This window comes from Xenopus laevis, chromosome 1L (assembly GCF_017654675.1).
Source record: "Xenopus laevis strain J_2021 chromosome 1L, Xenopus_laevis_v10.1, whole genome shotgun sequence".
NCBI classification, from domain to species: domain Eukaryota; kingdom Metazoa; phylum Chordata; class Amphibia; order Anura; family Pipidae; genus Xenopus; species Xenopus laevis.
In genome coordinates, this window is record NC_054371.1 from 63,840,945 (window position 1) to 63,854,591 (window position 13,647).

The 13,647-nt window shown below is 42.3% G+C and overlaps 1 protein-coding gene across 3 annotated transcripts in view; it reads right to left on the reverse strand.

The window, feature by feature from the left end:
• The window catches only part of LOC108719613, a 36,858-nt gene extending 23,653 nt beyond the window's left edge, over window positions 1-13,205 (reverse strand). For all 3 annotated transcript variants that reach the window (XM_041589742.1, XM_041589734.1, XM_041589747.1), the window contains exon 1: window positions 12,995-13,205. The gene's annotated coding sequence lies outside the window, so the exon portion shown is untranslated. The remainder of the gene's footprint in view (window positions 1-12,994) is intronic.
• Window positions 13,206-13,647: the final 442 nt, after the last annotated feature.

Below are 13,647 nucleotides of genomic sequence, written 5' to 3' on the forward strand. Positions count from 1 at the left end.
TCTCATAGCCCCGGCTCTCACCTCAGACCGAGAACATCTCCAGCCCTTTTCTCACAAATGCATAGGATAGGACAGAGGGAGCCTCCACTCCAGTCTCAGCAAGAGGTCAAAAACCACGCCCTGCCCTTTTCTCAAACATGCAAGACAAAGGCCAGAGGGAGCATGGGGCACCCAGGTCCCACATGAGAACCTGATATCAAGGATCCACCCAGAACTCTTATACTTCTCTCTCATATTTTCTTCCTGCTAAGGAAAACACTGGAATCCCCATGTTTCAGGGATTCTTCATTCAAATGTGACTGATTAATTTGTGATTTTATCTGTGCTTTTGTGTGTGTTCCTAATCGAATCTAATCCCCTTTGAAGGGGATGTAAAGTCAAAAAACAATATTGCAGGTACTGCTCATAAACCTAAAAAGAAGCATATCTGCAATGTACTTCAATTGGAAATTGTGTACCGTTACTTTAAAATAACTAATTCTGTGCAGCTGAATTCACTGTTTGTCTCCTCTCCTTGATGAAGCTCCACATAGGACCTTTCCAGCCAGCCAGTGAGAATAGTAAGAAAACTTACTACTTGTCTGCATTCTGAAGGGCAGGGAAGCAGAGTGGGTTTGTTTAATTTGTTTATTTATCGTTAAAACTAATCTCAGTGAGAAACAAACCCTCTCTGCTTCCCTTGCCTTCAGAATGCAGACAAGCGCTCTGGCCAGCTGGGAGAGGTCCTGTACTGTTTTAAAGAAAATGTACACATTTTCTAATTGAAGTACATTGTAAATATGCTTCTTTTTAGGTTTATGAGCAGTACCTTCAATATTGTTTTTTGACTTTACATCCCCTGTAATAAAATGCCAACATATTCCAACATAATAATGCCAACATCCCAGATTATATGACTGTTTTGGAGAAGCATTTTCTTTCCTATTTATAATGTATAAATAATTCCTTAGAGATTCCTTCTGTCCCATTATCATTAACGGCCTTCCTGGATTATCTTGCTTATCTGTAGCGATAAATTTGGCTAATATCTGACCTCATCACAGAGTTCTGAATTCTTTCATAATCTTTCTCACTGGTGGGAATGAATGAAACACAAGCAGAGTCGGGAACAGGTAGACAAGTTAATTCTCCATGGGCTCAATAAGGCCAAGGCCCACTGGGAAAAATCCTGGTACCCTGACAGGCCAGTCTAACACTGAGTGTGGCTTTGCACTCTGTGCTGCAGAAAAATTATTAGGTTCATGGTGAAAGCTCATTTCACAGTAGCCCATAACAACTATTTTCCATAGGACTGTCCAGTGCTCTGTTACTAGTTATATTTGTATAAATAATCAATATTTAGACAGTTTCTAAGCATAGCATAATACATCAACTAATTACATCAGTTAAATGTTTATGGGAAATAGTGCATGGTAAGATTTGTCAGCTGTTACTAGGGATGTAGCGAACGTCGGAAAAAAAGTTCGCGAACATATTCGCGAACTTGCGCAAAAACGCGAGCGGTTCGCGAACGGTTCGCGAACCCCATAGACTTCAATGGGAAGGCGAACTTTAACATCTAGAAAAGACATTTCTGGCCAGAAAAATGATTTTAAAGTTGTTTAAAGGGTGCAACGACCTGGACAGTGGCATGCCAGAGGGGGATCAAGGGCAAAAATGTATCTGAAAAATCTGCCTGTGTGTGCTTGGAAGAGATAGTGTAGGGGGAGAGCTGTTAGTGATTTCAGGGACAGATGATAGTAAGTTTGCTGGCTAGTAATCTGCTTGATACTGCTCTGTATTGGAGGGACAGAAGTCTGCAGGGATTTGAGGGACATTTTAGCTTAGGTAGCTTTGCTGGCTAGTAATCTACTGTTCTCTTTAAACAACTGCCATACGTTGACCTTGTAGGCATTGTTTGCCCAGTTTTTTTGGACGCAGCCACTGAAGCACAGTTGCCAGAAAAAATATGCCATATAAATGCTGAAAATAGTCATTTTTCGCCATACGTTGACCTTGTAGACATTGTTTGCCCAGTTTTTTTGGACGCAGCCACTGAAGCACAGTTGCCAGAAAAATTATGCCATATAAATGCTGAAAATATAAATTTTTTTGGTTGCAGCCACTGAAGCACAGAGGCCAGAAAAATTATGCCATATAAATGCAGAAAATATGCATTTTTTTGGTCGCAGCCACTGAAGCACAGTTGACAGAAAAATTATGCCATATAAATGCTGAAAATATAAACTTTTTTGGTTGCAGCCACTGAAGCACAGAGGCCAGAAAAATTATGCCATATAAATGCAGAAAACATGCATTTTTTTGGTCGCAGCCACTGAAGCACAGTTGACAGAAAAATTATGCCATATAAATGCTGAAAATATAAATTTTTTTGGTTGCAGCCACTGAAGCACAGAGGCCAGAAAAATTATGCCATATAAATGCAGAAAATATGCATTTTTTTGGTCGCAGCCACTGAAGCACAGTTGCCAGAAAAAATATGCCATATAAATGCTGAAAATAGTCATTTTTTGCCATATACGTTGAGTCAACGTATGGCAAAAAATGACTATTTTCAGCATTTATATGGCATATTTTTTCTGGCCTCTGTGCTTCAGTGGCTGCGGCCAAAAAACTGGGCAAACAATGCCTACAAGGTCAACGTCGTTGACCTTGTAGGCATTGTTTGCCCAGTTTTTTTGGCCGCAGCCACTGAAGCACAGAGGCCAGAAAAAATATGCCATATAAATGCTGAAAATAGTCATTTTTTTGGTCGCAGCCACTGAAGCACAGTTGCCAGAAAAATTATGCCATATAAATGCTGAAAATATAAATTTTTTTGGTTGCAGCCACTGAAGCACAGAGGCCAGAAAAATTATGCCATATAAATGCAGAAAATATGCATTTTTTTGGTTGCAGCCACTGAAGCACAGAGGCCAGAAAAATTATGCCATATAAATGCAGAAAATATGCATTTTTTTGGATGCAGCCACTGAAGCACAGTTGCCAGAAAAAATATGCCATATAAATGCTGAAAATAGTCATTTTTTGCCATACGTTGACCTTGTAGACATTGTTTGCCCAGTTTTTTTGGTTGCAGCCACTGAAGCACAGAGGCCAGAAAAAATTAAACCAGTAGGGTTTGCACCCTAGTTTGTAACGGTGGCGGAGGGAGGAGGAGGACGCTAAAGGACAGCTGTGTGTGGAGTCATGAGGCTTGAAGAGAAGGACAGCTGCATAGAAGTCAGAACAAGTCTTCCGGCGTGCAGTAACCCTCCGAGATCCACCCCTCATTCATTTTAATAAAGGTCAGGTAATCGACACTTTTGTGACCTAGGCGAGTTCTCTTCTCAGTTACAATCCCTCCTGCTGCACTGAAGGTCCTTTCTGAGAGCACACTTGAGGCTGGGCAAGACAAGAGGTTCATGGCAAATTGTGACAGCTCTGGCCACAGATCAAGCCTGCGCACCCAGTAGTCCAGGGGTTCATCGCTCCTCAGAGTGTCGATATCTGCAGTTAATGCCAGGTAGTCCGCTACCTGCCGGTCGAGGCGTTCTTTGAGGGTGGATCCAGAAGGGTTGTGGCGCTGCCTTGGACAGAAAAACATTTGCATGTCTGACGTTACAGACTGGCCAAAGGGCTTTGTCCTTGCAGGTGTGCTCGTGGCAGGATTACTGGCACCTCTGCCCCTGGAATGTTGATGAGTTCCTGAAGTGACATCACCCTTAAAAGCATTGTACAACATGTTTTGCAGGCTGGTTTGTAAATGCCGCATCTTTTCGGACTTGTGGTATGTTGGTAACATTTCTGACACTTTATGCTTGTACCGAGGGTCTAGTAGCGTTGCGACCCAGTACAGGTCCTTCTCCTTAAGCCTCTTGATACGGGGGTCCTTCAACAGGCATGACAGCATGAAAGACCCCATTCTCACAAGGTTGGATGCAGAGCTATCCATCTCCGCTTCCTCATTATCAAGGACTGCATCATCCACGGTCTCCTCCCCCCAGCCACGTACAAGACCAGGGGTCCCCAAAAGGTCACCACTAGCCCCCTGGGAAGCCTGCTCCTGTTGGTCCTCCTCCTCCTCCTCCACAAAGCCACCTTCCTCCTCTGACTCCACTTCTGGCACCTCTCCCTGCGTTGCAGCAGGTGCCTGGGTTCGTTCTGGTGATTCCGACCAGAAATCGTGCGCTTCCAGCTCCTCGTCACGCTGGTCTACAGCCTCATCTGTCACTCGTCGCACGGCACGCTCCAGGAAGAAAGCGAAGGGTATTAGGTCGCTGATGGTGCCTTCGGTGCGACTGACCATATTTGTCACCTCTTCAAAAGGTCGCATGAGCCTGCAGGCATCGCGCATAAGCACCCAGTAACGGGGGAAAAAAATCCCCAGCTGTGCAGATCCAGTCCTACCACCCAGTTCAAAAAGGTACTCGTTGACAGCCCTTTGTTGTTGCAGCAGACGTTCCAACATAAGGAGCGTTGAATTCCAGCGAGTCTGGCTGTCAGAAATCAAACGCCTGACTGGCATGTTGTAGCGCTGCTGAATGTCAGCAAGGCGTGCCATGGCTGTGTAGGAACGTCTGAAATGGGCCGACACCTTTCTGGACTGGGTGAGAACGTCCTGGAATCCTGGGTACTTGGAGACAAAACGTTGGACTATTAAATTTAACACATGTGCCATGCAGGGCACATGTGTTAAATTGCCTAGTCTCAACGCTGCCAACAGATTGCTTCCATTGTCACACACCACTTTTCCGATCTGCAGTTGGTGTGGGGTCAGCCACCGATCGGCCTGTGACTGCAGAGATGACAGGAGTACAGATCCGGTATGGTTTTTGCTTTCCAGGCACGTCATCCCCAAGACAGCGTGACAACGGCGTACCTGGCACGTCGAATAGCCTAGGGGGAGCTGGGGGTGCACAGGTGTGGAGGAGGAGAAGGAGGACCCAGCAGCAGAGTAAGAAGAAGAAGAAGACGAGGTAGAGAGCGATGGAGGAGTAGAGGTGGTGGCAGAACCGCGTGCAATCCGTGGCGGTGACACCAACTCCACTGTTGTTGTTGAGCTACCCATTCCCTGCTTCCCAGCCATTACCAAGTTCACCCAGTGGGCAGTGTAGGTGACATACCTGCCCTGACCATGCTTGGAGGACCATGCGTCAGTAGTCATATGGACCTTTGGCCCAACACTAAGTGACAGAGATGCGGTAACTTGGCTCTGCACATGTTGGTACAGGTGTGGTATTCCCTTTTTAGAAAAAAAATTGCGGCTGGGTACCTTCCACTGCGGTGTCCCAATTGCTACAAATTTGCGGAAGGCCTCAGAGTCCACCAGCTGGTATGGTAAAAGCTGGCGGGCTAAGAGTGCATACAAGCCAGCTGTCAGACGCCGGGCAAGGGGGTGACAGTCAGACATTGGCTTCTTACGCTCAAACATGGCCTTCACAGAAACTTGGCTGGTGGCAGATGACTGGGAATGGGAACAGGTGGTCAAGGTGGAAGGCGGAGTGGAGGGTGGTTCAGACGGGTCAAGGAGAGCAGAGGTAGAGCAGTAAGATGCTGGACCAGAAGGAGTGTGGCTTTTAGTTTGCCTGTTGCCTTTGAGGTGTTGCTCCCAAAGTGCTTTGTGCTTGCCGCTCATGTGCCTTCGCATAGAAGTTGTACCTATGTGGCTGTTGGGCTTACCAAGGCTCAGTTTCTGACTGCACTCATTGCAAATTACAATGCTTTTGTCAGAGGCACACACATTAAAAAATCCCACACTGCTGACTTTTTGGAAGTGTGCGATCTGGCGGTAACAGTAGAAGTTGGCGGAGTTGGCGGTATTGGCGGCAATGGCGGGTGCGTTGGCCGGCTGAACACAGGTGCCGATACATGTTGTTGCCCTGCTGATCCCTGCGGGCTGTCCTCCCTGCTTCTTCTAAGTCTTATTCTCCTACTGCCTCTCTGACTCTCCGTCTCTCCATCTGAACTACCCTCCTCTTGCTCTCTTCTACTAGGCACCCACAAAACATCAATCTCCTCATCATCATTCTCCTCAGATGCATCAATTTCTTGATTGACACATCACAGAAGGAAGCAGCAGCGGGGACCTCCTCCTCATCACTCATTATGTCCATCTCTATCGTGTTCTCTGCCAGAATTAAATCTGGTGTAAGGTCCTCATCTCCTTCATCTTCTTCTGGCAATAATGGTTGCGCATTACTCAGTTCAAGAAACTCATTGGAAAATAACTCCTCTGACCCCAGTGAAGAAGGGGCACCGGTGGTGGAGGAAGTGTTACGTGGGGTGGCCATAGCAGTGGAGGATGAGGAGGATGTTGTGGTAAAGTTAGAAACGGTAGAGGATGGGGTGTGCTGTGTAAGCCAGTCAACTACCTCTTCAGCATTTTGGGAGTTCAGGGTCATTGGCTTTTTAAAACTGGGCAATTTGCTAGGGCCACAGGATTGCATAGCAGCACGGCCCCTAGCACGGCCTCTGCGTGGCGGCCTGCCTTTGCCTGGCATTATTTTTAAAAAAACAACAACAACAACAAAAACTCAGTTGGTTTTTCTGGAAACGATAATACACACAGCTAGATGGCGGGTTGAAGAAAACACTGTGCAAATAATGCCTACAAAGTCAACGTATACACTACTACAGCGGTGGATACGGATTACGTAAAATATATGAATGCTGCTTGAAAAAAAGTAACTCAAGTGGTTTTTCTAGAGACGATAATATTATCAATATTTAGACAAAATGTGAACAAGGTCACACAGCTCGATGGCGGGTTGAAGAAAACAGTGTGCAAATAATGCCTACAAGGCCAACGTATACACTACTACAGCGGTGGATACGGATTACGTAAAATATATGAATGCTGCTTGAAAAAAGTGACTCCGGTGTTTTTTCTGGAGACGGTAATATTATGGATATTTAGACAGAATGGGAACAAGGTCACACAGCTCGATGGCGGGTTGAAGAAAACAGTGTGCAAATAATGCCTACAAGGCCAACGTATACACTACTACAGCGGTGGATACGGATTACGTAAAATATATGAATGCTGCTTGAAAAAAGTGACTCCGGTGTTTTTTCTGGAGACGGTAATATTATGGATATTTAGACAGAATGGGAACAAGGTCACACAGCTCGATGGCGGGTTGAAGAAAACAGTGTGCAAATAATGCCTACAAGGTCAACGTATACACTACTACAGCGGTGGATACGGATTACGTAAAATATATGAATGCTGCTTGAAAAAAAGTAACTCAAGTGGTTTTTCTAGAGACGATAATATTATCAATATTTAGACAAAATGTGAACAAGGTCACACAGCTCGATGGCGGGTTGAAGAAAACAGTGTGCAAATAATGCCTACAAGGTCAACGTATACACTACTACAGCGGTGGATACGGATTACGTAAAATATATGAATGCTGCTTGAAAAAAAGTAACTCAAGTGGTTTTTCTAGAGACGATAATATTATCAATATTTAGACAAAATGTGAACAAGCTCACACAGCTCGATGGCGGGTTGAAGAAAACACTGTGCAAATAATGCCTACAAGGCCAACGTATACACTACTACAGCGGTGGATACGGATTACGTAAAATATATGAATGCTGCTTGAAAAAAGTGACTCCGGTGTTTTTTCTGGAGACGGTAATATTATGGATATTTAGACAGAATGGGAACAAGGTCACACAGCTCGATGGCGGGTTGAAGAAAACAGTGTGCAAATAATGCCTACAAGGCCAACGTATACACTACTACAGCGGTGGATACGGATTACGTAAAATATATGAATGCTGCTTGAAAAAAGTGACTCCGGTGTTTTTTCTGGAGACGGTAATATTATGGATATTTAGACAGAATGGGAACAAGGTCACACAGCTCGATGGCGGGTTGAAGAAAACAGTGTGCAAATAATGCCTACAAGGCCAACGTATACACTACTACAGCGGTGGATACGGATTACGTAAAATATATGAATGCTGCTTGAAAAAAGTGACTCCGGTGTTTTTTCTGGAGACGGTAATATTATGGATATTTAGACAGAATGGGAACAAGGTCACACAGCTCGATGGCGGGTTGAAGAAAACAGTGTGCAAATAATGCCTACAAGGCCAACGTATACACTACTACAGCGGTGGATACGGATTACGTAAAATATATTATGGCTGCTTGAAAAAAGTGACTCCGGTGTTTTTTCTGGAGACGGTAATATTATGGATATTTAGACAGAATGTGAACAAGGTCACACAGCTCGATGGCGGGTTGAAGAAAACAGTGTGCAAATAATGCCTACAGGGCAAATAATGCCTAAAAGGTCAACTTATACACTACTACAGCGGTAGTAAAATAAAAAAAGTAAAATAAAAAAAAATGAATATTAAAAAAAAAAAATTAAAGTTGGTGCTGCTGAACTACTAGGAGCAGCAGATTAGCACACCAGTCCCACTCCCCAACACTGCTAGACTAATAGCACTGGGCTCTTATAGTAGTAGTAGTAGTAGTAGTAGTAAAACAACAAAAAAATAAATAAAAGCAGTCCTTACAAGGACTACTGTTATTGCAGCAGTCAGCAGATGAGATCAGAAGCAGGACAGCTGCCCACTGCAGCTACATACAGAGCACTGCAGTAGAAGGTAGATTACTAGCCAGCAAAGCTACCTAAGCTTAAATGTCCCTCAAACCCCTGCAGACTTCTGTCCCTCCAATAACAGAGCAGTATCAAAACGATTACTAGCCAGCAAACTTTCAACTGTCCCTGAAATCACTAACAGGCAGCAGCTCTCTCCCTACACTATCTCTTCAGCACACACAGGCAGAGTGAAAAAACGCTGCAGGGCTTCGGTTTTTATAGGGAAGGGGAGTGGTCCAGGGGAGAGCTTCCTGATTGGCTGCCATGTACCTGCTGGTCTGGGGTGAGAGGGCAAAAAAAAGCGCCAACAATGGCGAACCCAAAATGGCGAACGTCGCGCGACGTTCGCGAACTTCCGGCGAGCGCGAACACCCGATGTTCGCGCGAACAAGTTCGCCGGCGAACAGTTCGCGACATCTCTAGCTGTTACCATGGGCAACAAATCTAACAAAAGTGACTTGCCATTGAATAACATTACAATCACCACTGTTTGCTCTTTTGATAAACTGATTTCAATACAGCATTCTGCCATAGGAGTGCTATTGACTCAGGAATGCATTTTGTAAAAAAAAAAAAAAAAAAATGGTGAGATCATATTCTGACAATATCAAAAGTATGTTTTGTTTTGAATTATCTGAGTCTATTCCCCTATTAAATAAAGGCTTTCCCTTATATATCCATTACTCTGACCAGAAAAGTTTTTTTGCCAGAAAGAGACAAATTATCTTGTATTTTTTATCTTTACTAAATAACACTTTGGTGTATTTTTTTTTTTATGCAGATCAGGCAGTATGCCAACTCTTACTTTAGTATGCAGATAAACCTGCTTCTCAGTGTTGAATGAAAATATTCCTGCATGTTTTACTGAACAAGAAAATAAGTAAGTTTACTGTGTATATCCTAGAGCAGAATAGAGCATGTTTTCTTAAAAAGTGGAGGAGAGCTGTTCATTATTGTCTTAATAGCTGTGCCTGGTAATGAGGATTGCTACTTTAAAATGCTGCTCTGGTCAGTAGACAATATGGCTGCAAACAAGAGAGGTGGTCACTCGTTCTCAGTGCTATTTAATAAATGGGAATTTGCTCAGGGCTTCAGAAAAAATAGGGGGCACACAATCTGGTATAACATTTGACTAAAGCATCCCTCCAGATATAGAGAAGACACCTCATTTTAATAATTTGAACTTTTTTTTCTAGAGGGATCCCCACTCATTTATCCACTATTACAATGAAGTTTATCTGCTTGAGAGAAGGCCTGTCACAAATTTCTTGGGGCAGTGGGAGCCTACCAATAAGATCTTTGCCACTGGTACCTTAGAGTGGCCCTGCTGTTTCTTACAAATATAGCTGAAAGAAAGAACTGTTTTATTTCTGAAAAGGTAAATAAAAAATAACGTATATTACAAAGTGCATTATGCTTTTCTGTCAGCCTCTATATTCCATAAAAAAAAATATTAAGTGCCTGGGTGCAGTCATAAAATATAGAATAATCGAACAACAATGCCCACACTCTCAGGTCTTAAAAACTGTCGTTTCGGCTAGCACTCTAGTCTAGCCTTTATATACATTGAGAAAGGTCCTCTGAGAGTGACCGAAACTTCAACTTAGATAAAATTTGCCTTTTATATGAATCCCTTAGAGTGCTGCTTGTTTTGGACTGCATCCTGACTTTATGTGAGCTAGCACCATGGTAATTGTCATTTTGTTTTCGACTACTGCTATATATATATATATCTATATCTATATATATATATATATATATATATATATATATATATATATATATATATATATATATATATATATATATATAAAGCACAAGTAAGATCCGCACTCACAGGACTTATGAAAATTCAAGAAATTTTATTACAAGAGTCTAACGTTTCGGCCTCCTCCGAGGCCTTTTTCAAAGTAACAAATACATAACCACAAATGCTTTAAATACCTAGATTGGCGGGAGAAATTTGGGCAGTTGAAAATGACGTATCCACCTCATCATTAAAGCACGACTAATTTAAATATCCCAAAATTAGGTAATCATTAGGTAATCATTGTCACATAAAAAGAATTACACATGCAGTCTAACAATACAAACTATCAACTACACATTAAAAATGGGTTAAAAACAAAGTATTTAGTAACATTGTACTTCACTTCCCAAAAATGAACAAGGGTGGAAGGTCTGCTCTGGGGCACTCTCTACATATATTCACTGATTGTTCCTATTCTAATGACCGAAACTGGATAACATCTACGTGGATCTGTTATAATAACTATAAGGCAACGATCACCCACCTATATTAACCCTCTCACTACTGCTTAAGAACATTATATCCCAAAATAAATGCCTTACTCACGTTGTTTTTAACCCATTTTTAATGTGTAGTTGATGGTGTGTATTGTTAGACTGGATATGTAATTTTCTTTATGTGACAATGATCACCTAATTTGGGGATATTTAAATTAGTCGTGCTTTAATGATGAGGTGGATACGTCATTTTCAACTGGCCAAATTTCTCCCGCCAATCTAGGTATTTAAAGCATTTGTGGTTATGTATTTGTTACTTTGAAAAAGGCCTCGGAGGAGGCCGAAACGTAATAAAATTTCTTGAATTTTCATAAGTCCTGTGAGTGCGGATCTTACTTGTGCTTTACAAATTGAAACTGTTGATACTGCACCCAGGAGATCGAAACTATATATCAAGAGTGCCGGCTTCACGATGGACTATATATATATATATATATATGTAAGATGGGTGGCACTCGGCTTCTCAACTTCACCCAGTAGCACGGTTAAAGTTTCACATATATAAAAGGGATAATAGTAACTGTCATAGATGTCAGACAGATCAGGCAGTCTTCCTACACATGACTTGGCAATGTCCTCATATACAAAACGTTTGGAGAGCAGTCACAACCTATCTATCAGAGCAGCTGGCCCTTCCCCCATTGCTGTCTCCCTACTGTTGTTTATTAGGGGTGCTGGAGGGAGTGGTTGTGGGCAACTATATGACTCTTCTCATTAGAGGACTACTATATTACGCAAAAAAGTGTATTATTATGAGATGGATGGGGCCTAAGGTACCCACGCTGGGAATGTGGAAACGTCAAGTTAATAATGTTTTACCTATGATTAAACTAATGTACTTGGCATGGGGCTGTCCGGAGAATTTCGAAAAAATTTGGCCGCCATACACTGAGGCTGAAGGCCTAAACGTCTAGGATGTTTGAGCTTAAGTTGAAATGTGCATGCCAACCTGAGAAATGTATGCATATCCTGATAAATACGAGTGAACCCCAGGCTGGACTGTTACCCCCCCATCTTTATTTCTGTGTTGTATTGTTGAAAGAAAATCAATAAAAAGTTTTCTTTTAAAAAAAAAAGTTTCACATATATTTTCAGTATAAACCAGCAACACAGGGATATTTTTCAAAATAAAAAAGTGTATTTAGTGAAGTATGTTCCAGCCAACGTAACGTTTCGGCCCCTGCATTAAGGATGGCTGCCAGCTGGAAGATCTTGCTGAACGATAGTATTTAATTACAGGGTTTGCAATGTAACCAGTGACCCAATCAGATAAACACTCCAATTATCAATCCACCCAATCCCAAATGACTTAAAACAGGTGCATCAAGTCATTTGGGATTGGGTGGATTGATAGTTGGAATGTGTCACAAACTAAGCACAATGGTGCCATGCCATATACACAAACACACACACAATGGAACACATACAGATGCTTCTGTGATTTGCTCTATATACCATATGTGTGCATACAGCAGTATCTCTGTGTGTGCTGGAGTCACAACAGGCGTATGAAAAAAAAGTATTACTTTAGTATTAATTTTAATGGATCTGTGAGTGTCTGCTGCAATTTTTGATATGAGTTACCTCCTTGAGCTGTAGGTTCGGAACATAAGCTCCTGGACCCCACACTTCTACTGTTGAACTTATTAGGCTGTATACACATTGTATGCATCTTTTTCATATCTGTAGTTTACAATATCCCGCTTTCTATAGCTATATAACTCCTTTGTTGCATAGCCGTATATTAAACATGGTCATTTGCATGCTGCAGGCTATGCCGGTTTCCTTAAGACCACATAGGATCTTAGAGAACTGATGGGTTTTCTGCCCTAATGGCTGTAGATAATACAGGTTTCCAGTTTTTAAGGATGTGGAAACACAGGTTTTTACTTGCCTGACAGAGATCTGAAAGATCCTAAAGGGAAAGTACAATATATAAAAGCTAAAATACAGGTTAATACAACGTGTCATGCTCATAGCAGCCAACAATCACCATAAACATAAAGGCAAAGTCAATAGGAAAATGAAAGTAGAATGTCAGTCTGAGACAGTGTTAGTAGTACATGAGAAAGCGAACTTACATTCTTTCCAAACTTTGGAAGTCCAGAGAGGGAGCTGCTGTATGTGTCGTTAGCCATGTCCGCAATCCATAGTGAAAAGAAAAATATCAGCACTTCCTGTTATGTTGGCTGCTGACTTTCCAATGATCGCTTTTATTGCATAAGGACAGCTATCAAACCTATAAACCTGTGACTTTTTCAGGAGACTGTGCCGTACATGCAGCTTGTGTTATCTCCGCCTCTCCAGAAGTCTGAGACTTGTTGTATACAACATCACCGACAGGGTGAAAGTATTACCCAGTGTAACCCTTTCACTGCCAGATGGCTTTCCACAAACACATGCACAAAATAATAAGCAATTTCTAAGCAAACCAATATTTTATGTGAAATATTTTATATATTTTGCATTTGTTATTGTTTGTAAAAGCTGCCACAAACCTGCTAAGCACAACTCTCTGCTAACTTGGGGCAGGCCAGGACTGGAAATCTGTGGGTTCTGGCAAATGCCAGAGGGGCTGCTGTAGGTTCCATAGACAGTCATAATTTATTGGGCTGGTAGGGGACTGCTTGGGCCTCTGTGTACTTGGAATACCAGGGCCTATTGTAAATTCCAGTCCGGACCTGACTTGGGATAACCGACACTTTAAAAAAATCCCCCTACAAGATATTATTAA